We start from the raw sequence: 24,534 nt of genomic DNA, 5'->3' as shown, positions 1-24,534 counted from the left end.
GTGATGTAATCATTAAGAATACAGAGAATTTTATGAAAAATACATTTTATATTCATCTAATTTATTAGAGATTTTATTAAATGTATATGAATAATACATTAATATTTACTATGCTAACCAAACTATGAGGGAGCATCTAGGTATAAATTCTGGAAGAATGAAAAGAGAAAACTAAAACACTGGGGTAAGATATTTTAGAAAAATGGTGAGTAAGGTCTTCCTACTTTACCATCTTTGTGTAGGTTCTGGAGTTTTCCCCATAACAACAGATGCTAGAGGGGATGTGGACAGAAGGGAATCCTACTGCATTGTTGGTGGGAGTGTAAACTTGTTCAACCACTTTGGAAAGTAGTATGGAGGTTCCTCAAAACACTCCACATAGAGCTCCCCTATGACTCAGCAATCCCACTTTGGGGCATTTACCCAAATGATCACAAACAAGACCACAGTAAAGCTACCAGCACAACTATGTATTTTTTTGTTTGTTTGTTTTTGTGAAAATACTGTACAGAGGGGTTACAATTACATGGGCAAGATAATGAGTACATTTCTTATCAAGCATTGTTGCCTCCTCCTTTGTTTCCCCTTCCCATCCCTTCCCTTCCTCCCCCGCCCCCCCACCCAATCCTCCCCACTCCCCACCCCCCACCAAAGTTGTAAAGTTCTTTTTCCACATAACGACTTGTACATCTCATTGTTGCAATGGGTCCACCTGTATCCCTATTTAAACAATTTGTTTTTCCCCTTCCCCTCCACAAATTATACCGACATCAAATACAGTGAAAGCAGGGGTTATACCGTGGGGGAGTATATGTAGTCAAATGTTTTTTTTTTCTTTCATGCGATTGTTTCTAACACATTTACAAGATTACTTCTTTGTTGTTTTGTATGTCCCTCCCCCACGACTATGTTTATTGCAGCATTATTTACCATAGCTAAGATATAGAACCAACCCAGATGCCCCTCAGTAGATGAATGGATCAAGAATATGTGGTATATATACACAATGGAATCCTATGCCTCCATCAGAAAGAATGACATTGCCCCATTTGTCAGGAAATGGAAAGACTTGGGAAAAAAATCATATTAAGTGAAGTAAGCCAGGCCCAAAGAAACATAGGTCCCATGGTTTTCCTTATTTGCACTAACTAGTATATGTCTGAGACAAGCAGAAAAGGTCAGATAAGATGATTTTAGGCAAAACAAACCCCAAGATAAGGACACAAGTGGTTTTCCTTTCTTGCTATTGTTTCTAACATATTTATAACCTGATTGTTTTGTTGCTTTGTATGTCCCCCCCCCCACGGTATAACCCCTGCTTTCACTGTATTTGATGTCGGTATAATTTGTGGAGGGGAAGGGAAAAAACAAATTGTTTAACTAGGGATACAGGTGGACCCATTGCACCAATGAGATGTACAATACATTATGTGGAAAAAATTTACAAGTTTGACAGGAGGGGGGCAGCGGGGCAGACTGTAGTCATGGAGATGGGAGGGCAGGGATGGTAAGGGGAAAAACAAAGGAGGAGGCAACAATGCTTGATAAGAAATGTACTCATTACCTTGCTCATGTAATTGTAACCCCTCTGTACAGTATTTTCACAAAAAAAAGCTTATTTACAAAAAAAGAAAAGTGGAGAAAATGGAAAAAAATTATCAAAGCCACTGACAAGAAAATTCTTTAAGGAGATAACTGCCACTGTCAAGCCTTCAAGATGTTCAACAAGGATTTCGATGGCTGGATATGCACACTAAATGAGTGGCTAAGAGGTATACTTGTGATCAGGGAAATAGTGAAAACACATTAATTTCAATTAGCTAATACTTAATTGAATTGTTAACTATGATCATAGCTACCATTTACTCAGCTATTCTATATTTATTAAACATATGGAACATTCTAATCATTTTTATAAGAGTTGAGAATACAAGGGATTTTTTTGTCAATTGCAGAGACATGTTTATGTTAAGAAAAATAATTTTCTTTAACCAGAAGTAAAAGTTCCAATCTGGGGACTGATCTGAATATAATTTATAATCCAAGTTCTTTTTATGGCAACCTATAAATATAAAGTATAAGTACATATAAACAAGTTTATACTAGTCTGAGGTGGCCTTTGCTTGATGGTCTTGTATTTTCTTTGTTGATTAAAATAAGAATTCATTTCCTTGAAGTCTGAGTGGCTTCTTCTTATCATGTCTGAATATTCTGCTAAAGGACTGCAAGTAGTGAACAAGTTGTAATTAAGGAGTTCTATAATTTGTGAACATGTATCACAAGAAATCAGGTTAAATTATTCTGCTTCATCCTTGGAGATGGTACATTTTCCACAACACCGGCAATTCAGTGAAAAGTAATGATCATCTTCATTCCAAGACATTTCTTCAAAATACACTTGAGCATCTACTGGCCCCATATTTCATAGCTCATCTTCATGCTGTTGCAGGTCATATTCTTCTTATGTCTCTTCATTCCCTAGAATTTCCCATCCTGATTAATTTCGATAAACTTCTGTATATATTCGTCCACAATTCTGATGGCATATCTGTACTTTATCTGGATGATACATTAATACAAGTTTTTTATATTTTTTTTATTTTGGGCAGCCACATCTGCAGATTGCACCCAAAATACCTCACCAATCTTTTTTTGGTGTCTGCTTAAATGCCATCATTACTTGAACAAGAAGTGGTCTTTCCAGATCAGCAGCCTTCACATTGCCAGGAAGACACAATTTGTCTGTCTTGAGAATACAAAAATTTTATGTAGTGTGTTCAGCTGATAAGTAACTCAGGCAGGATTTGTGAGGCGCCTGTAGCTCACACCTGTAATGCTAGCTACTCACGAGGCTGACATCTGAGGATCGAGGTTCAAAGCCAGCCCAGGCCGAAAAGTCCCAGTGAGATTCTTATCTCTAATTCACCACTTAAAAACTAGAAGTGGTAGTGTGGCTCAAGAGGTAAAGTGCTTAGCCTGGAGCACAAAGAAGCTCTGGGACAGCATCAAGTTTCCTGAGTCAAGCCCCACACCCAACAATTAATTAGTTAATTAATTAATTAATGTAAAAAAATAAAAACAGGCAGAGTTTGAAGCCAGGCAGTGTGAGTATAGAATTTATGTCCTTTGCTAGCTAAAGAAAAATTCTCTCCCCCTCTGTAGTTGGTGGTTTGTCATATATTTCAAACCACTCCATACTCACTGTGCCTTGAGACAGGGTGTTAAGGTGTTTATTGTTCAGACAAAGAAACACTAACTTTAACAAGTTCAAGTCACTTTACTAACATCACATTGCTACAAGGAAAAACAGATGTGAATCATAGCCAGTGGCAGCCTGATTCTGGATCCCAAGATCTTAGACTGGACTCTAGACATTTATGGACTTTAGACTTGAGGGACTGTTTGAATTAATTTTGGAGAATGTTAACATATAAGAAAGATACTATTTCTACCCAGAGAGACAACCACCAGCAGCTTTTAGTGTATATCTTTACAATCTTACTACAGAGTTTTACATGACTGAAAGGTTAAAATATACTTTTAGAGCATGTCTTTTGACCAATCATTAACCCTTTATAGCTCATTATTCTTAGTAAAGCATTATTATTGGACAGAACACTCGGAGACTGCTGGGTGTGGGCACTGCCAGGTGGCTTTTTGCACCCTCAGTTTGGTACAGAACTCTGACTCTTGAAGTAGTATGATTATAATAACATCATGGTGAAATACATCACCAGAATGACAGAGAGGTACCCAGGGTTCATCTAGCAGACCAGCATTTGGAGTTGACATTGAGGAATAAATTTCTCCTCCTCCTCATCCTCCTCCTCCCCCTCCTTCCCCTCCTCCTCCTCCTCCCCCTCCTCCCCCTTCTCCTCCTCCTCCTCCTCCTCCTTCCCTCAGGGCCTGGGTACTGTCCCTCAGTTTCTTTTGCTCAAGGCTAGCACTCTACCACTTGAGCCAGAGCTCCAGCTTTTTCCAAGTCATTTATTGGAGATAAGAGTCTCAAGATCTTTTCTCCCCAGGCTGCCTTCTAACCATGATCCTCAGATCTCGACCTCATGAGAAGCTACGATTGCAGGTGTAAGCCACCAGTGCCTGGCCAAAATTGAGTAATGATTCTTTAAGCATCTCTCAAATCTCTTCACACATTATTAATGAGACAGAAACTGTCCTTCATTCAAGACTATCTTTTCAACGTCATTAGTATGCCCTATAGTGATTCCTTCCACAGCAAACAGTAGGTCTTACAACAGTGCTGTTTGGAAAATATCAATCCTAGATAAAGAGCAGGTGCCAATATTGGTAGCCAGGATAATGAACGTAATTTCTCTAGACAGAGTAAAGGTTATCCAAGTTTAATTCAGTATAAATAATCAAGGCAACCTAAGCTCAGGATGCTTCTCCTTTAACACCACTCAGGGCATCTGCAGGTGACATTTGGCTTCCCTTCTCTATAGGAAATGAGGTTTGGGTAGCTGGTGTAAAACTAGTGATAGTCTTCCTGTTGTTATTACTATAAGTAATAGACTAAACCCAAGAATCTGAAGTCATTTTACACCAATGTAATTGAGGCAATTACCTTCTCAGTTTGCAAGTAGGATAACACCTCAGAATTTTCAGTTCTTGATAAATGAGAGGTTTATTGGCCACTCTTTCATATGAGGACAAGGACTGGTGGTACATCTATATCATGTCTTGTTATAGCAACTGTTACATCAGTGTTCTTGGTTGAGAAAATACTAATTTTTCCCTGTCATAGACTTAGCAGTGGGTGTTGGCTGTTAAAGTCTTATATGAATCCAGGCTAGTGGGGACATGTTGTACACAATTTAAACCATTATTCTAAGTTAGAAAAAATGGTTTTTATTATCTGGGGAAAAATAATAAGATTTTGGTTAATAGACTAACATGAGTCAGTGAAGGTCCAGTGATTAAAGAAGCTAGAAAGAATGGGGAGATTGGATGGCCAGTCCTACAGTAAACAAGAATAAATGTGTCAAAAGTATATAAGGTAAAGTTAATTGCAAATAAAACAAGACACAGTTCATCTGAATTATAATGAAAGTATCCTCGTTATAATGGCTGTTATAAAAGAAAATCAGCTACTGGCAACAATGTGGAGAATAAAGTCTTTAATACACTGCTGGTGATGGAGTTGTAAATTAGTGTAGCCATCATGGAAAACCATATGGAGATTTGATATGTCTAAAAACAGGCCTACTATATGATCTAGACATGTTAATTCTGGGTGTATATATCCGAAGGAAATAAAACCAACATTCCAAGGAGACACCTGCTCATTCACATTTCTTGCATCACTATTTACAACAGCTAAGATGCAAAATTCTATGTGCCCAACAATGAATGAAATGATAAAGAAAATTTAGTAAAAAAAATACCCAAGAAGAAATGATGAAATCTCTCCACATGTAGAAAAATGATTAGTGGAATTGGAAGACAAAGGAAGACAAGACAGCATGCTGCCTCTCCAAAATATCCACGTGAGGTAGAATGATAATTTTTCGAGATCAGAAAGGGTGAGGGGAATGGTAGAAAAAGGTGACTCTGTTTCATCACTGAATGGTACATGAAGATAGGGGAGAATCACATTGATCCCCATTAACATGTGCAAATAAAATATATTGATATTGAATTTGCACATGGTAATTTGGGCAAAATCATGTACATGTTAAAATGGGAAAATGTGGACACCCAGACACACACACAGGGAGAAATCCAGGCAATGATAGAAGCAGGTAGGATGATGCACCCCAGGAATCGCTACCAACTACCAGAAATGGAAAAGGCAAGGAAATGTTCTTCTCCAGAGGCTTTGGAGCTAGTTTGTGACTACTAACAGGTTCAATTGGGACTTATAGTAACCCAGTAAGAGGAGACAATACATTTGTGTTTCAAAGCCACAGTGTGGGTCATTTTATTGTAGCATCCATAGGAAATTAATAGAGGTGGTTTCAGCAGTCCTCACCAATTGACTGTCACCACAGGTGATCATCTACACTCATTTCTCCCAGAGGAGCCCAGTCAGTTCCCAGAACTGTGTGCATTAGTAATGGTTATTCTAAGCCACTATGTTTCAGGACAGTTTGTTATATAACTGAGAAATGCTAATTTTTGATCACCATTCTAATGAGATGGAGAATATAGCTAGAAGGAATAACTTGCATGGAATGAAAATTTCACATCAAGGAAAATAAGGTCAAGCTGCACTTGCATGCAGTGTACAGGAATATAGAGAAAAAGACATTGTAGCAGACACTGGGTAAGGAGAGTTGCAGATATGGTTGTGCAGATATTGCTAAAGAAAAAAAGTAAGGTTGAAGTCTTACTTTGAAGGCAGAAAAAACAACTACTAAAGAGAAGGAGGCTGGGTCATCTGACTGAAATACCCGATATTAACAAGAGGAAGGAGTTATGAGTGAAGAGGATAGTGAATGAGTTTCGAATGGACCTGTTCAAAGGAGACCATGTGGCTATGGAACCTCCCATTCAAACTTATCTTTCTCTTGGACTGACTTTATCCTCTTGGTAATATGAAGGACTCATGTGCACTATTTCCTTACAGTACAACACAAGTGCTACTCATTCAAAAACTTCTAATCGAAATGCCTAAGAATCAATGAATTGTTACCACTCAAAGCTACATGGATGCTAACCCCCAAAGGAAAACAAACTGAACACACTAAAGTGGTGTATCACAGAGACAAACTCAAGATTTCTCTGGGATTCCCTTCAGCCTTTCTAATTAGGTGATTTCTCAGTCCCATTCAGCTGAAGAATAATCACAAAATGAGAAATTTCATTTTCTGAGTTTTGGGAAACTTAATTGGTGATGTTCGTAAGTGTAAAGAATTATGAAGAACTGCTTCATTATAGCCATAATAACATTGCCTTTGAAACATGTTCTGAAGGTGTGTGTGTGTGTGTGCCATGCAAGCAAGTGTGTGTGTTCTATATAGACACTTAGATGAAGAATAAAAATTTCTTAAGATAATAGACTATACAAACATGGAGAAAAGATAATGCTTCTGAAAACATTCCTTTTAGATACATAAATGGAAGCTCACATAAACCTTGTTCTGACCTTATGTATATGAAAACTTTTTCCATCATTGAGCACCAAATACAACAAATTCTTCTTTATTAAAAAATATGTCCCTACTTTAAAAACTCCTTTTGAACTTAGAGAACTTTGCAAGGGAGTAATCAAAACAGAAGGTATAATTATCTTAAAAGCTTTAAATCTATGTAAAAATTCACAGTAGAGCATGAATGGCTGGGCTCCCACCAAAAATTTATACAGTAAAATCCAAACCCCAAAAGAAATGGAATTAGGAGATATGCCTTTGGGGGTGATTAGGTCATAATGAAGACCCTCTCTGAATGAGATTAGTGCTCCTATGTGAGATTGCAGGGAAGTAACATTAGGAGACCTGCATAACTGGTTAGCTTTCTATAAGAATACAGAAATAATACTCCCAATAAGATCATGGTGGCTTCACCCCAACACTGGAACTGCTTTTGTCTCAAAACTCTAAGGAATAAATTTCAGTTGCTTATGAGCTACCCAGTTGGTGATACTCTGTTGCAGCTGTCCAAATAGGTTTATTCTATGTTTAAATCATTGAGGTTTTCAGAAAATGCCAGTGGTTTCCTATGAAACAAAAGTTTCTGATTTACTGAACCTGAACTTTGATAATTCAGTAAAGGAGTGACTTACCATTTTCTAAAAATCATGGAAGACTCCCAGTGCAGACTAGGCACCCACACACAAGTGAAATCAAACCAGTCATTACATGAACATCTTTGAGATACATTCAGGAAAATTCTAATGGTTTTTTAAAAAAACTTTTCCTGCTCTTAATTTTCATTAAAAGGAGGTAGTATTAAAAGCAATCCATTGCATAAATTGAAGCAAGTAAGTCAATAATTCTCCAAATTCCTGGGCAGTGTTAAGATGACAAACCAAAATGAAAAATAATAGGATAAAAAAGAATTTGGATTTTGTTCAACAATTTATTAGAAGCAAAAACTGAAAACATACCAATGTTTCTGAAATTAGTTATTTAAGAATCATATTACATTTTTGCACAGTTTCTCGGGTAAAGAAGTACCACAATTTGAGGAAAAAGAAAACCATTACAATTTTTCTTTTGGGGAATGATTCTTTTGGAATAATTCTTTTTAAAAAAATGAACCTTGCCTCCTTATTGCTATTTCTAGACTTCAGAATGACAACATCCTACTTATAAACTTTAGCAAAGATACTATTTAGCAAGTTAGTATTTTAATGAGTTAAGAACACCAATGACTTATGTATTTTAACCATCCTATCATTTACTAAATATATAGATAGAACTAGGTCAGTATTTTTTTTTCTTTTTGACAATACTAGGGTTTGAACTCAAGGTCTCACTCTTGTTAGACAGATATTCTACTGCTAAGCCACACCTGCAGACCTTTTTTACACTGGTGACTTTGAGATAGGGTCTTGTTTCCTGCCTGGACATGCATCTATCTTAGGCATCCTTTATATCTGGAATGACATGTGTGACCCTATGCCCAGCATCCTTCTGTTGACATGGAGTCTTATGAACTTTTCTGCCCAGATCTTTCTAATCTCAGACCCTCAGGATGACAGGCATGCCTACCCCAGCGAGCTATTGCCCATGGACTTTTCTGCTTGGCCCTACAGATATGAGCCACTGGTGCCCAGCTGAGATATAGGTCACTTTGATACAAAGAGCATTTAGTAATGAATAGCTAATTCAAAATCTGCACACAATCTAAACATTTCAACTATTTCTGAAGCAGTACAGGAATAGCTTCAACTATTATTTCAAGCCAAAGTTAAATAGAATGTGTATATAATTTCATAGGCACAAACAAATTGATTATTCTGAGAAAGATTTCAACAATTTCATTCCTCTGAACAGCTAGTATACACTTTAAACAAATGAATACCAGGCAAGTGAAACATGTTTTGCCATCAGGGAGGTCATTGGGAGGGAAGGCAGAAGGTTTGAAAAAGGAAGAATAGGTGATTATGTTCATATGTAACGATGGAACCACACTAGGTAACTAAAGGGTGTGGGGTGGGGTTGATTGGGAAAGATGGGTAAGAAGGTTGGAAAGGACTAATCTTATGCATTGCATGTATAAACTGATAGATCGAATGGAAACCTCCTTATACAACTACTTAAAGATAAAAAAGGAACATGAAAAGCAAACATAAATATTAGCAAAATACCAAATAAAGTTAAGCTTTCCTTTGTTAAAACAATACTTACGTTCAGGACTTCCTTTGCCTGGAAAAACATGCATAGGCACATATTTATGTACGTATATATGCATATGAATTTTTAATTGAATAGTTAAAACTTTACAGTTCATAAAAGAAAATTTAGTATATTGCATTTCACTAACATGAAAATACCTTTTGGTGAACAAATGTGTAAAGAAGATAGCAGAGCAAATTCAGACATGAAGGTTCATTGCAAACCACGTAAGTGACAAAGGGCTATTATGTAGAACATATAAAGACCTAAAAATCCCTAAACATGAAGAAAAAGGATATAGAACATTTTGGATGGATGACAAATAAAAGACACCAGCCGATATTTCATGAGAGGATATAAAGGTAGGAAATAAGCACATGAAACAATGTTGACCACCGTTACCATTAAAAAATAACAAATAAAACCACATGAAAGGTCACTGCATATCTATCAGAATGGCTAAGTAACAGTGACAGAACCAGACAACTCACACATCCTTCACTGGGATTGCAAAAGGTGCAGCCACCTTTGAAAGCTGTGACGCTCAGCATCCAAATGCGGTGTCACCCAACAACTGCCGCCCTGGGAATTTCTTCAGAAAAACTGAACGCTCTGTTATCACCAAACCAAAATGTATTTAAGAATGCTCATAGCAGATTAATCCATAACACCTGCCAACTAGGAGACATTATGAGGTATTGAATGAGTGAAAGTTAAGTAGCCCATGGTACCTCCATATCCTGGGATCTCAGCAATACTGTAAAAGAGAATAAACTCTAGACAGACCCAAAACCAGTGTCAATTTCCAGGGAATTATGCTGTGGAAAAATTAATTAATTCCAAGACGCTATGTCAAAAAATGAACAATTTAGGCAGGGTTGGGGGCGGGGGTGAAGGGGAAGAGTAGCTGAGGAGGTGGGAGGGAAGGGATCGTAGGGGAAAAGCAAAGGAGGAGGCAACAATGCTGGGTAAGAAATGTACTCATTACCTTGCTCATGTAACTGTAACCTCTTTGTAAAATATTTTCACAATAAAAACTTAATTAAAAAATTAATTAATTCCAAAGGTTACATAGTCCCTGATTTTATTATGGAGCAGCCTTTCCCTACCTCCTTTTTCGGTAAGCCTGTCCTGGGGTTTGGACTCAGGACACAGCTACTGACCCTTAGCTTTGTCACTCAGGTTGGCACTCTACCACTTAAGCCACAGCTTCATTTTTGGATAGTTAATTGGAGATTCGAATCTCACGGTTCATTGTATGAAAGGCAACTTTTAAATTTACCATCTGTCTGTTTCAAAATATTTTACCATGTGGAGGGGTGTTTCATAGCTGCGGTACCAACTTGTGATTTGAATAAAGAGAATGTGCAGATTACCCAAAGTAGGGACTTGGTTGTTCCCTACCTCCAGATGTTCTTAGACCCATTAACATTTACCAGAAATCAAATTCCTTTTATAACTTAGAAGTGTTCGTCTGCACCTTAGAGATTCTGACCTAATGGCAGTACATTATGGCTTGATGCTGCCAATTAGATTAAGGCAGCACTGGGAATCATTTCATATCACTTTTGCTTGGAAAACCACACACACACACACACACACACACACACACACACACACACACACACACACACACACACACACACACTCACTCACCCTCATACACACTCCTAATTTCTGCAAAAGATCACTGCCAGATTTTTAGAAAACGGCTGGCCTATTTTCAAAACTTGAAAATGAGCTGGAGCCCAGGGCTCCACATCAGAAATCAAGAGTTAATTTAAGGAATGGAAGGAGCAGGATAAAGAGAATTCAGAATCCTGAACCCAGAGGGTAAGAGAAAAATAAAGAAGTTAGAGGTCAGTATCATCGAACAGGAAATTATTATTTTTTAGCTCTAATTGATTCTGCTGACTGCTAGAAGGGTTGAATTTATATTGGAATTATAAAAGGACATAAACAGGAAAAAAAGATATCTCAGATACAGAACAAATAGTGATCCTTGAATACATCTCAAATAGTAGTGCAATTAAATTTTGATGTCCTCAAGCAGAATTCTTCAAATTTGTCTCCTTGTAGTTCTTAATAATAATAATAATAATAATAGTAGTAGTAGTAGTAGTAGTAGTAGTAGTAGTAGTAGTAGTAGTAGTAGTAATCTTTGCCATATGCCCTGGAAAACCCATGATTTCATCTGTAATAAACTTGGGCTTATCAATGTTTAGCGTCAGTGTGAGAAGTAATCTAAAGTTTGTAACATACTAAACCTTAAATGAATGTAAAACGGTCAGGTCACCTTCAGTATTGTGCCTCCCCAAAACTATAGAGAGTTCTTAGGTTGAAAGGCTAAGCGAGGCTTGAAATGAAACATAGCTCTGGTGCAGTTCAAGTTATTTGTGAGATTTACTTTATGATTATGTTCTGTTTAGTGGTAGGTCTGCCATCTGGTGGCCAAATGAAGAAATACAAACTGCTGTGATCATAAATCTCTCTCTCTCTCTCTCTCTCTCTCTCTCTCTCTCTCTCACACACACACACACACACACACACAATAACAAAAACCCAACAATATAACAAATAGAATATTTGTGGGGGGAGGAGGAGGAGGAAGAAGAAGAAGAAGAAGAAGAAGTGGGGGAGGGAGGGAGGGAGGAGGAAGAAAAAAGACAAGTAGAAGGAAAGTTTTTAATTCAGGACATGATTAAACATTAACATTGTAAATCAATTAGTACAAAAGTGAAAGGAAAAAGTAATTTTACATTGTACAGTTCCAAATAAATTTACATTCAAAATCATAGAATTTACATTCAGAACCGGTCATAACATTAAATTTTGTGTGTATGTTTGTGTGTGCAAGTGCTCTCTCTGAACTTATTTTTCTCAAGGCTGGCACTCTATCACTTGAGACACATCTCCACTATTGGCTTTATATGTGGTTAATTGGAGAGAAGTCTCTTGGACTGCCCCTGCTAGCTTCAAACTGCGATCCTCAGATCTCAGTCTACTGAGTAGCAAGGATTGATTGACAAGCATGGGCCCCCGGTGTCCAGTTCAGGAAATTAATTTTATATTAGTTATTTTTTCATCTCATTGTCTTTTACTTCAGTTACATGTTTATGTTGTCTGTATTTTCAGTACTTCAATTCGTGCTACCTGCCAGTTTGTGTATCAACAGTTTTTAAATAAAATGAGAACACGGTTTCAAACAAACTCTAGAATATGAGCATATCTTATTGTTGTGTTTCAAAGGGTGTATTCTTATTATGCCAGGTTTTTATTGCTGTTTTTGTTCATTTAGTAGAAGGGACAAGTAATGCCAGGTTGGCTGGTGCTTATTTTCGTGCATTACATTCAGGGCTTAAACCCAAAGTTATATATTCCCACTCCCAGTTTAGTGAGCATTAGCCTGACTGCACCTATTTCTAAAATTATTGTGACTGAAAACAACATTTTCACAATGCCTAATAAGAAAACTGTGTACACACACGTATTTACTAAGCTAAATTCATCAGACAAATGTACAGTACTCTCAGTTCAATGTTAGAATTGTCACATTTATACATTTGTGTCTTTGGTTGGTATGCTTACACACAAATTAGGTCTACCTCTAAATTATGCTTCTTTGACATTCTAATCAATGATAGTACTGCCATTTTAATAAATAATACCACAGATCCAATAACTATTAGGCATTTTTTCACTATTGTTGTATCCAATTAATTTCACCCTAGGCTTACCATTGCTTAAAATATCAGTATGGCATCACAGTGTTTGAACTGGAAATAAAAGCAGTTTTACAATGGCTAATATTGCATCAGAATATTCTATGATAATTTGGAAACATAAACTGAGGGCTGATATCTAAACAAGAATTTGCAAAAACCAAGGTCAAAGTAACAAAACATGTCTCCTGCCCACTTTATTGATCATCTTGTGGGGTTCACATTTATTCTGCACTCAGATATGTGATCTTTTGTCATCATGTTTGGGATTTCCAAAGTCATGAAGAATTGTCAGTATAAGATATGAATATTCATATACAGCTAGTGGTTACGCATCTCTCTAGATAGAAATATCTTCTGTGATTTCTACAGTTGGCTATGCCAAGATACACTCTGTTTTAGCACAGCATTCATAATATGTAGACTTTCTTTTCCCATTCAATCTGTTTACTTTCTAACAACATGACCAAGCAACGAGGAACTTATGCCAAAATACCCCCAGCAAACCAGCAACAACAACAAAAAGGAATAGACCATTCAGAAAATAATTTAAGATGCTTGATGAAAAATCCATATTCAAGATATAGTAAACTCTGCTTATTATTTGGTTTTCTACCATGACAAAAATACCTGAGATTAACAGTTTAAGTTTGATCAGGGTTTCAGAGTTTTCCAACCATGGTCAGGTGATTGAGTTGTTGAGTCTGTGTTAAGAAAGAGTTGACCATGGCTGAAGAAGGGCCTCGCCTCCTCCAAGAAGCAACCAGAGTCTCACCATACACTACAAAGGCAGGTCCTTACTAAACTAGGTCCCCCGTAACATAACTTCCTCTCACTAAACCACGCCCCCATTTCCACCACCATGCCAAAGCACCACAGCTGTTATGTTCTGTTTTGTGAATCAATGGCAATTGTTCTTGCAAGTTGATATTTGAGTTATGTTTATGCCATTATGGATGTTCTTATACCTAGATACTTATTAACAAGTGTGACAATTTCTCTACTTCCCTAAATGTCAAAGTTGTTTATCATAGGTAGGAAACACATAACTTTATCTTTCTCCTCAGATCAGAATAAAAGGAGACTTGTGGGTTTTGTTGAGACAAATTATTTTTCCTATCATGAATGACCTCCCTTTATCTCATGTAACAAATCTATTTAAATGGTTGGATTTTTCCAACTGTTTCCCAACCCCATAGCTTGATTTTTGGCTTATGTTGACTTGAAGATGCTTCTAAGTTAGTCTGGATGCTGCTGCTTATCAATTACACTTTGCAAATACCTTCTCTCGTTGTATACCATGTCTTTTCTAACAAGGTATAAAGTCTTATTTATTAAAGGAATATTTAAACTTTCTTATATTTGCTTAATAACATACAATCTTATATGCTTGCTTTAACATTATAAAGAATTTAGCCTACATTACATACAAAAATATTAATTAACCTGGAATTGAGTACTACATAGCCTATGAAATGGATGTACTACTCTTTTTTTTTTCTTTTGCCAGTTGTGGGGCCTGAACTCTGGGCCTGTGCATTGTCCCTCAGCTCTTCAGCTCAAGGCTAGTGCTCTACCACTTGAGCCACAGTGCCACTTCCAGCTTTTTCTGCTATGTGGTGCTGAGGAATGGAACCCAGGGCCTCATGCATGCAAGGCAAGCACTTTACCACTGAGCCACCTTCCCAGCTGGATGTACTACTCTTTTTAAGACAACTATAAATTATTTACTAAACAACATTATTAAAGCATTATTCATTTAGATGACTAACATTCCTCATTGTTGTGCAAGGTTGATTCTATATTTTCCACCAAATTTTTATATAAATGGAAGTCATTCCTGGACTTTGTAACCTTTAACTGTTTTAACTGAAACAAAGTGACAGTGTCATAATACTTCAATTCTGTCAATATTTTCTTTGTATATTTTAAGTCAACATTGACTTAATATTTACTCTTATAAATTATTATATCTATATCAAGTCAACCTTTCATCATTGATCATTGAATTTTTATTCACATTTTTAATGTACCAATGCATTTTCTTTTAAAGTGTGTTTGTTTTTCTAAAATATGCCTGCATCAATACTGTCATGGAGAGAGTTCAATAGATATATCTCTATCCTTCTTTCAATTTTCAGTCTTCAGATGCTGTGAAATCTTATGTGAACAGCACTATTTTGCATGAATGAGATGGTAGTTGAATATATATGTGGTGGCTTTCTGTACAGTATTTCTATAAACTGCCTGTGTAGTAATTTTTGCCTCGTTCACATGACTATGTGCCCAGCACACATCACTAGAAAACTACCTTTCTGGACCCACAATATATGGGGCCACTCATATCTTTCCAGATGCATTTTCTAAATAATTGATTATCAATCAGAATTTTTTATATTAACAATTAAGCTTTGAGTAAAAAAATAGAAAAGGCATGAGTTACAAATGCTACAATAAGAGGGACAAAGTGGCAGATATAATTGGGACAACAATAATCTAGAACAATTTCAAATACAGGTTCATAGTTGAGTGATAGCTATAAGATATAACAATTCCTACTTAGTAACTCAAGACTTGGAAACTAACCCCAAGGAGAAAATCAGTATTTGTTGGACAAATAACTAATATAACCAAATATTAAGATGAGCTATTCAAAGTAGTAAATACATCCATGGAAATAAATAATGCATTTGTAAAAAGTTTATGTATTTATAGAACACCTGAAATGACAGAAAACTATAAAATTTTACATTGACATTGCTTCTGAAAATCTTCACGTACCAATAATATATCTCATTTGCAAAGATGATTGCACACAACCGTAAATCTAGTAAATTCCAAAGTATTGCATTTCTCTATGTCTTAGTTGTATAGAAATCACAGGGTTCAAATGTCTCAGTCCATTACCACAGGGAGAAAAATATCTTTTTAATAAGCTAACAAGCTACAAGATGAATAAATGAATATGTGTGTGTGTGTGCACGCAGGACAAAATTTGCAATTTTAAATGTAATTTTAGAATTTAAAACACTCTGTGTAGTAGTTTATTAGAACCTGAATGAAGTTTAGTGGCAATATGATTTTCTGCCTATATCCTTGCTTATATCTGGGTGCATATATATATATATATATATATATATATATATATATATATATATATATATATATATATATTTGTCTTGCACAATTTCCAGATTTAGAGCAAAACATACTTTGGAGAAATCATTAGTTACATCTTTTTAGTTACATATTATGAATCTTAAAGTTACAAGGAAGACTATGCTTAAGATATGCTGATTAAGGAAAATCTTCATTATCTTAATCATTTAACATGAAAAGCTCAATTGATTAGATTAAAAATCCATATGAAACATTATTTTGAATGATTAAGACTCAAAGGATTTTCACATTTTGAAATATAATTGAAAAATAATAAAGCTGTCAGAAGTCAGGTTATTGTTAAGAATGTAGTCTGTTTCATTTAAAGAAAAATACCTGGAGCTTTTGCCATCAAATACTTTTCCAAACAAAGTTAATCACTGATGCATACTATCAGGATTTTGATGCCATTGATTTAAAAATTACCTAGGATGGCCTAATGCCAGATTTGATTAAAGAGAAGGAAATAGCAGAAAACTTAAAGATAGATGAATTGAGATTTTTCTGGGTTGCAATAGAAATAATTTTTAAAAATTAATAAAGGAGCTGGCACTGATGGCTTACACCTGTCATCCTACCTAGTCATTGGCTGAGTTTCAGAGGATCAGCCAGCTTGGAACAGAAAGGTTCCTGAGAAACCATTGCCAAAATAACCAGCAAGGAAGTGGTACTGTGGCTCAAGTATTTTAGAGTGTTAGCCTTGAGCTGAAGACCCAAGGGACAGTGCCCAGACCCAGAATTCAAGACCCACGACCGACAAACAAACAAACAAAATAACCAGCAAAATTCCAGCACCTCATCTGGATGCCAACAAAAACAAGACTTTGTTACTATTCAATGTGATTAAACTCTATATTAATACTTTCTAATAAATAAGATTTTAAACAAATATATAAATATATGAAAAATGCTATAACTTAATAGCCTATGGTAACTTTGAGTTAACTAAAAATATTTAGTTAAAATGAGTACGGAAAACTCACAAACACATAGGCACTTTTGTATTTAGAAACTTTAGACTTAAGATCCAAAATATTTTAAAATACAATTGCTAATTAGAACCTAAAAATCCATCATTCGCACGTAAGACATATCTGCTGCATTTAGTCCAACATTTTTAGTGTGTTGCATTAAAGACAAATTCATTTTCAAGAACTGAAAAATAAATGAGGCCCAATGCCTATTGGCTCTTCATCCTTTTTCTCTAATATTTCATTGTTGTCTCCCCCTCACTGACTATGATTACAATTGTTCCATTGATTTTCCTTTCTGGAGTCTTTCCAAATCAATTAGCTTGAAACAACCATCATTAATATTATATCCTTCTTTCACTTCTTAACAAAACATATTTCTAGATTACAATAATAGAATCCAACAGACATCAATAATGTGATATGAACAGTGTGGATTCCTGGACATTCGAAGCCAATGCCTTGTGTCTTAATGGTGGGCTCCCATTTTGAGAATCCTCTTCCAATCCCACCTTCAGTGTGCTCTGGATAGTAGCTTGGTGGCTTTATAGACAGAGTAAACTACACCATCAGTCTATTTATAAAAGGTCAGTTTGAGAAATTCTACTGAACTCTTCATAATCTCATATGCCAGACCTTCAGTACAGACTGTACTGTAGTGTTTTTCCCAGAGAATTATTCTCTTCTGGCACATCTCACTCAGTGTCCTCTAGGCACAACTTATAAGGATTCTGTGATAAGTCATCTTTCTGGATGTGTTTACCTAGGCCCTGAGTAGGTTTCTAACTTTGAGAATTTAGTTCTAATCTCTTCTAACTTTCCTATCTCTTATGCTTAGTCTGTTTCTAGTATCCAGCCTCTCTTGATCTCCTTTCCACATCTTTTAATCTTGAAATCTCTTTGGTAGGATTTATAGGGTTCTGAGCAGGATAACACAGTCAGATATGGAAAATTATCATTCTTTCTCTGTGGCCTCAAACAAGAACAGAGAGTAAATCATGTTAAACCCTATCAAAAAAACCAAACCTGCATGCATCTTTGTGTAGTAAAAGGCCCTCTGATACCCTAGCCTAGACTATCAGACAGTAACCCCATGACAGAAGACCTGTCAAAAGTACAGTCGAGAAACGAACTTTACAACTTTGGAGGTGGGGAAGAGATGGGAAGAGATGGGTAGGGGAAACAAAGGAGGAGGCAACGATGCTTGATAAGAAATGTACTCATTACCTTGCCCGTGTAATTGTAACCCCTCTGTACAATATGTAGTCACAAAAATGGCGGTCACTGATAAGCTTTTAATAACTACAACTGTTAAAGTTACACTGAAAGTAAACAACAAGAATTTAAATCAAATAAGAGTTGTATAGCAGTGATGTGATGAAGGCTGTGTAAGCATCTCTATTTGTGAAAGGAGGTTTCATCACTATAGATGAGGAACCCAGAGTTCAGAAGACTGAGCACTCACTACTTAAGCGATTTACTTTATACTAAAGACAAACTCTCTTTGAGAAAGAAAGTTTTAGGTGCTTAAATCCCAAACTCTACTTTGGAACCAAAATTAGTGTTTCCAGGAGAAAGTGAAGTCCCTCAATTTGAAACCCACAAAATACCTGCAAGGATGTGAGTTCCTTCCCTCATTGGAATGTAAACAGACAAGGGAAAGGAGAGCTGTCGGGACAATTCCTCCTTGGCATACTGTTCTTTAAGCTTCCAAGGCCTTTCCTCTCATCCAGTTACTGAGATCCTTTGTTTGGCAGTACAAATTATGCCAAGACATAAACTTCTGTTCTACTCAGACCCAGGATACTCTTCCTCTGGGAGGAGCGAGCTGCTGAGGGGTGTGGCTCAGATCAGCCCACTTCATCCCCTGGTTCTCATTGTAAACTTGATCATTTTCCCACCTCTGTGACTCCCAAATGCCTCTCTTTTCCTGGCACAGTCTAGACATTCACATCCTGAAATAATACCACATGATTTTTGTCATCTTGGATTTGGCCCTAATTTCTTAAGTGATAAGGAAGTCTTTTTTTTTTGTATCAGATTGTCCATGTCTAGGAATGGTAAATATCCCCCAAAATGATCATTTTGGGTGGCTTTTCTTGGCAACTACTGTGCTAAGGAGATGGGGTTGTCTTTTGAGGCTGTCTGCAACACCTTTTCTATCTCCATTCTCATTTTAGAATGTCAAAATATCCAATTAATTTTGAAGTCATAAAAACAACACAGTCTCACCCACAAAGATCCCCTACTGTATTTACTCTTACTTGCCATTAGAAAAGGCAATTTTTTCCAACTCTGAAATCTCCCCAAGAAGTTACAATTAAATTGCTCTGCAAATTAAGGGCATCTCTCCTTAGCTTTTTGTTCAATTAATACTAAGTTCTTCTAATGTCTGCCAACTAAAATTTTATAAATATAGAATGAATTTTTATTGTGATGTGCTTTTTATCTTGGTTTTAGTAAAGAAAGAAGATTGAGAAAAATTCTCCACTCCCAAACCTTGTGTTTTATATATCCATCATGTCAATTTTGTTAGTAAGAAGCCTCTGACAACCCTGAATTCATAACGTTGTAATGTAAAGAATAGGCAGGCATAAGTAATACTGAATAAATAAGTTAAAATTCTTTTCCCAGGACTTTAATATAAGCACACAAGTACATCAGAAGAGCTATAACAAATGACTAGACCTTTGCATTCATTTCATTTTACTACCCTTGTGTTTTAAACTTCAGTCAAACTAGCCTGCTTTTATTTCTTTCACAGTAACATTCTTTTTTACCTGCTTTATTATACTAATAATTTCTATACCTCCAATCTGAAAATGTGTATGTACTCACCAACACATATAATTAAATTTCTTTGTTTCAGCCGGGTGCCTGTGGCTCACGTCTGTAATCCTAGCTACTCAGGAGGCTGAGATCTGAGGATCAAGGTTCAAAGCCAGCCTGAGCAGGAAAGTCTGTGAGACTTATCTCCAATAAAAAAAAAAAAACACTAGAAAACCAGAAATGGTGCTGTGGCTCAAACAGTAGAACGCTTGCCTTGAGCTGAAGAGCACAGGGACAGCACCCAAGCCCAGAGTTCAAGCCCCACAACCAACCAAAAAAAAATTCTTTGTTTCTAATTGTATGCTTATTGGTCAGTTTAAATGCTTGCAATCATAGTTTGTGTGAAATTTTGTTGATTGTATCTTTTTGTTTGCCAGTCCTGGGGCTTGAACTCAAGGCCTGAGCACTGTCCCTGAGCTTCTTTTGCTCAAAGCTAGCGCTCAACCACTTTAAGCCACAGAGCCACGTCTGGCCTTTTCTGTGTATGTGGTACTGACGAATCAAACCTAGGGCTTCAATTAGAGAAACTTTTCCTAACCAATAATAAAGTTTGAAAAAATAAAGATATAAGCTTATTTTCTTTATTTGTTCTCTGAACTCAGGGAACAAAGATCCAAGGCAAGAGGTGTGACTAATCAAATAGTCATATCCTCTAAATACAATTAAATAAATACAATTAAATAAACCCTGAAATCATGTAAGGATGTTGTTCAGATAACATTGCTGCAAGAAAAGAATCTGAAAAGGGAGAAGTGGGTTGGATAAAAACCATACAACTAAAGTGTCAGGAAAACAAAAGGATAATCTATTTCTAGAGGAATCAAGGATTTTGCAAAATGGCAGTGACCAGAAGCCATCATGAAAGATAGTATTATGGCTTAAGGAAAAAACCATATATAATTGGTGAGTTTCATTCCCTCGTCTGAACCACATACTCTGAAAGAATAATCTCAGAAACTGTCCCTTAAAAATGTGGGTTTAGTGTCCAAAATCAGACATGAACTTGATTGAAGTTTCTCTACTATACAATACTAATGAATTCACTTATCTTTACTGTTTAATGATCAGCTTCAATCATCTTTGCATGAACATACAAGGCATGGTGGATTTCTCTTTAAAAGTCACAGATACCTACATATCCCCAATTTGCAAATATTCCATCTCCTAACTCTTAGGAGTGCATAATACTCATTGAAATCAATAAGAATTATGGGCACAGGAATGCTACAAGGCTACACATTTAAAGCTCAAGAATATATTGTCCACATACAGCCAAATAGCACTTGGGTAGTCTGTGAATATAATTACAATAAAACCCATTATGCACTTTCTTTCAGGGAGAGAAAAAAATAAATGATGTGAATTTAAACATAGTATACTCTCTGCTTATGGAATAACCAGAGAGAATCTTAAAAGTGATCATCTAACAGTTTTCATGCAGACAACAGTTTTAATGTAGGAGTGACACATTAAAGGGCCATAGGATGGTACTGAACATATGATTCAGGAGATACTGTTAATAGTATAATTGGATTTTTTCTTTGTAAAGTACCTCAAAATTATTATGTCTAACTTTCTCATTAAAACATCTTACCACGGAATGGGATTTTATGTGTGAAGAATTTGAAATAGACATGAGAAAAATCATAATGCCCACTGTATTGCACTTCTCAGATTGACAAAGTATCTATCCTCCTCTCTGTCATTGTAGAATAGTTCTTGTGGCAGAGTTCTGCACAACATTCCATTATTCCCTAGCTAAAGCTTACTCATACTGGAACATGATTAGGAAGACCAGGTTCCATAATATATGTTGAGAAAGTTGGCTTTCTCTTGTCTTTTTCTCTTTTTTGTACATTTTTTGTAAAAATACTGTTCAGAGAAGTTACAGTTACATGAGCAAGGTAATGAGTACATTTCCTACGGAGTGTTGTTGACTCCTCTTTTGTTTTTCCCCTACCATCCCTCCCCTCCCACCTCTACAACTACCGTCCCCACAAAGTTGTAAAGTTCGTTTTCAACATAGTGCTTGTACATCTCATTGTTACAGTGGGTCAACCTGTATCCTTATTTAAGCATTTGGCTTTTTTTCCCCCTTCCCCTCCCCAAATTAGAGAAGTATATATACAAGATGCAGGGCACCGACATCAAATACAGTGAAAACAGAGGTTATACGGTGAGGGAGGAACATACAAAGAAACAAAAAAAAAATCACATGGTACATTATAAATACGTTAGAAACAATAGCAAGAAAGAAAAAAAAGTCCCTATCTTGGGGTCATTTTGCTTCAAATGTCATATGTACATAGCTTTTGACCTTTTCTACTTGTCTTACACATGTACTAGTTATTGCAAATAAGGGAAACTATGGGACCTATGTTTCTTTGGGCCTGGCTAACTTCACTTAACATATTTTTTCCAAGTCTTTCCTTTTCCTAACAAATGGAGGGGTGTCATTCTTTCTGATGGAGGCATAGAATTCCGTGTGTGTGTGTGTATGTATGTGTATGTGTGTGTGTGTGTGTGTGTGTGTGTGTGTCTGTGTGTGTGTGTGTGTGTGTGTGTGTGTGATCAGTTCATCTACTGAGGGGCATCTGGGTTGGTTCTATATCTTAGCTATGGTAAATAATCATTGTTGGTGGGAGTGTAAACTTGTTCAACCACTTTGGAAAGCGGTATGGAGGTTCCTCAAAAGACTCCACATAAAGCTCCCCTATGACCCAGCAATCCTATTTTTGGGCATTTACTCAAACAGTCATGAACAAGGCCATACTAAGGCTACCAGCACAGTGGCTATTGCAGCATTATTCACCATAGCTAAGATATGGAATCACCTGTTTGTTTTTTTCTCCACCACTAATGAAAGTCCCTGCATATGCTTTATACTAATTACTTACTCAAAGAATTGGACTTATTTCTAGTAGCAAAATTATTTACCTCTCTGCTAATGCTATGTGTGCACATGTATTTAAAAATGATGAATAATTTCATTAGGCTAGGGGTTACAAATGTTTAGATGGAATAAAGGAAACCCAAAAAGAGGTTGATCACATTGTCCACTGGAAAAATGGGCTTACAGGTTTTATTGCATACTAGGTATCACTGGGATTTAGAGAATAGACCAAGAGTTTTCCTTTATTATTTTTTAAAAGGAAATCCTTTACCATTTCTTTAGATAGTTCTGTAGAAACAGATATATGAGGATGCTTCCATCAATCTGAAATATCTAAAAGGCAATCTTAGAGCTCCTATGTCATATATTAAAAGTGGCATATAAATAAAAGACAATAAAAGAGAAGTAAAATCAACAACAATGTTTACACCAAGCCAAAATTATACATACTGTCTGACATCATGCTAATGTTAGTAATATGGTTAAAATGATATTAGAGTAGATAAATTATGCTGTCTAACTGATCATTTTGGGAGATATATGTAAAACCTTGTCCCAGTTATCAATTCAGTCACATTTATGCAATACTAATAATATACCAGGTGCTATGGCAGAAGCAAACCAGATGGTCTAAGGGTTTCTATATGCAAGAGCAAACTTGAGCAAGTCTTGGAGTGCATTTTATTTAATTCTTTTCTTCTTTGCCATGGAAAGCTGTCAACAGAAGCGTCTCTGCTATTTAAGACAGAGTGAAAATAATAGAACATTATCAATATCTCCACTAATTTTTATTACACATGCTGCCTTAGGCAAAAGATCTATTTTTATAATGAGATGAACACATATACAGAATATTAACAAATTCTGAAAAGGAAAAATCATACTGAGTGAACACATGTTAGCCATTGCCATGCCAATGAACTACAAATTATTGTAAAGTACTGTGATTGGTGTGTAAAAATACTTATCTACGTTACACACACACACACACACACACACACACACACACACACACATGCACACACAAATGACAATAGGATGTCTTTAATGAGAATATTTGTAAGTTTAGAAGCATTTTAAATTCTTCAAAGAAAGAAATTATTCAAACAAAATATTTTACCTACTGGAATTGTGTAATTGTTAAAAGGATGAGATTTATCATTAGGTTCCAATAAAAATACTCATAATAGCTTAATTGACAGAAGAATAATTCTTAAGATGAAAATCTCCAGGAACAGTTAAAATTTACAAGTCTTTTATCATCACAGATCTTTTATCATCACATATTTTATCATTTACCAGGCCAAACATAAAATTAATGAGAGAAATAGGTATGCAAGCTCAGAAAATACAGTCTGAGGCAAAGCTAAGGTGCGAATACTTTCTTGAAAGCTGCAATCTCACCGCAGCAAGAACCAAGAAGAAAGAGACTTGGAAAAAAATAAACCAGAGTCATAGGATGTTTTACCAAGCAGGCTGGTGCGATTTTGGAAAATGAAAAGGCCACACAGTAAACCCTACCCCAGGAAAATACTACTGTGCGAAGATGTGTACCTATGTTGCCAGTCTTCAAACATATTCAGAATAAACTGGAATCTAGAACTGTTACATGAAGGAAAATAATATTTCTAAACTTCAATATATTTAAAACCAAAGAGGAG

The 24,534-nt window shown here is 36.1% G+C and overlaps 1 protein-coding gene and 1 pseudogene across 2 annotated transcripts in view; both read right to left on the bottom strand.

Annotated features, from left to right (window-relative positions):
- Ctnna3 (catenin alpha 3) overlaps window positions 1-24,534 on the bottom strand; it is a 1,374,363-nt gene that overhangs the window by 185,901 nt on the left and 1,163,928 nt on the right. The gene's annotated exons all lie outside the window — the stretch shown is intronic.
- LOC138825820 (dnaJ homolog subfamily C member 24-like) lies at window positions 2,063-2,677 on the bottom strand (annotated as a pseudogene).

The sequence above is a fragment of the Dipodomys merriami genome, unplaced genomic scaffold, assembly GCF_024711535.1.
Source record: "Dipodomys merriami isolate MVZ:Mamm:240054 unplaced genomic scaffold, mDipMer1.0.p SCAF_14, whole genome shotgun sequence".
Classification (NCBI taxonomy): domain Eukaryota; kingdom Metazoa; phylum Chordata; class Mammalia; order Rodentia; family Heteromyidae; genus Dipodomys; species Dipodomys merriami.
Note: the sequence above shows the minus strand (reverse complement) of the source record. Positions and strands in the feature narration are given on the sequence as shown.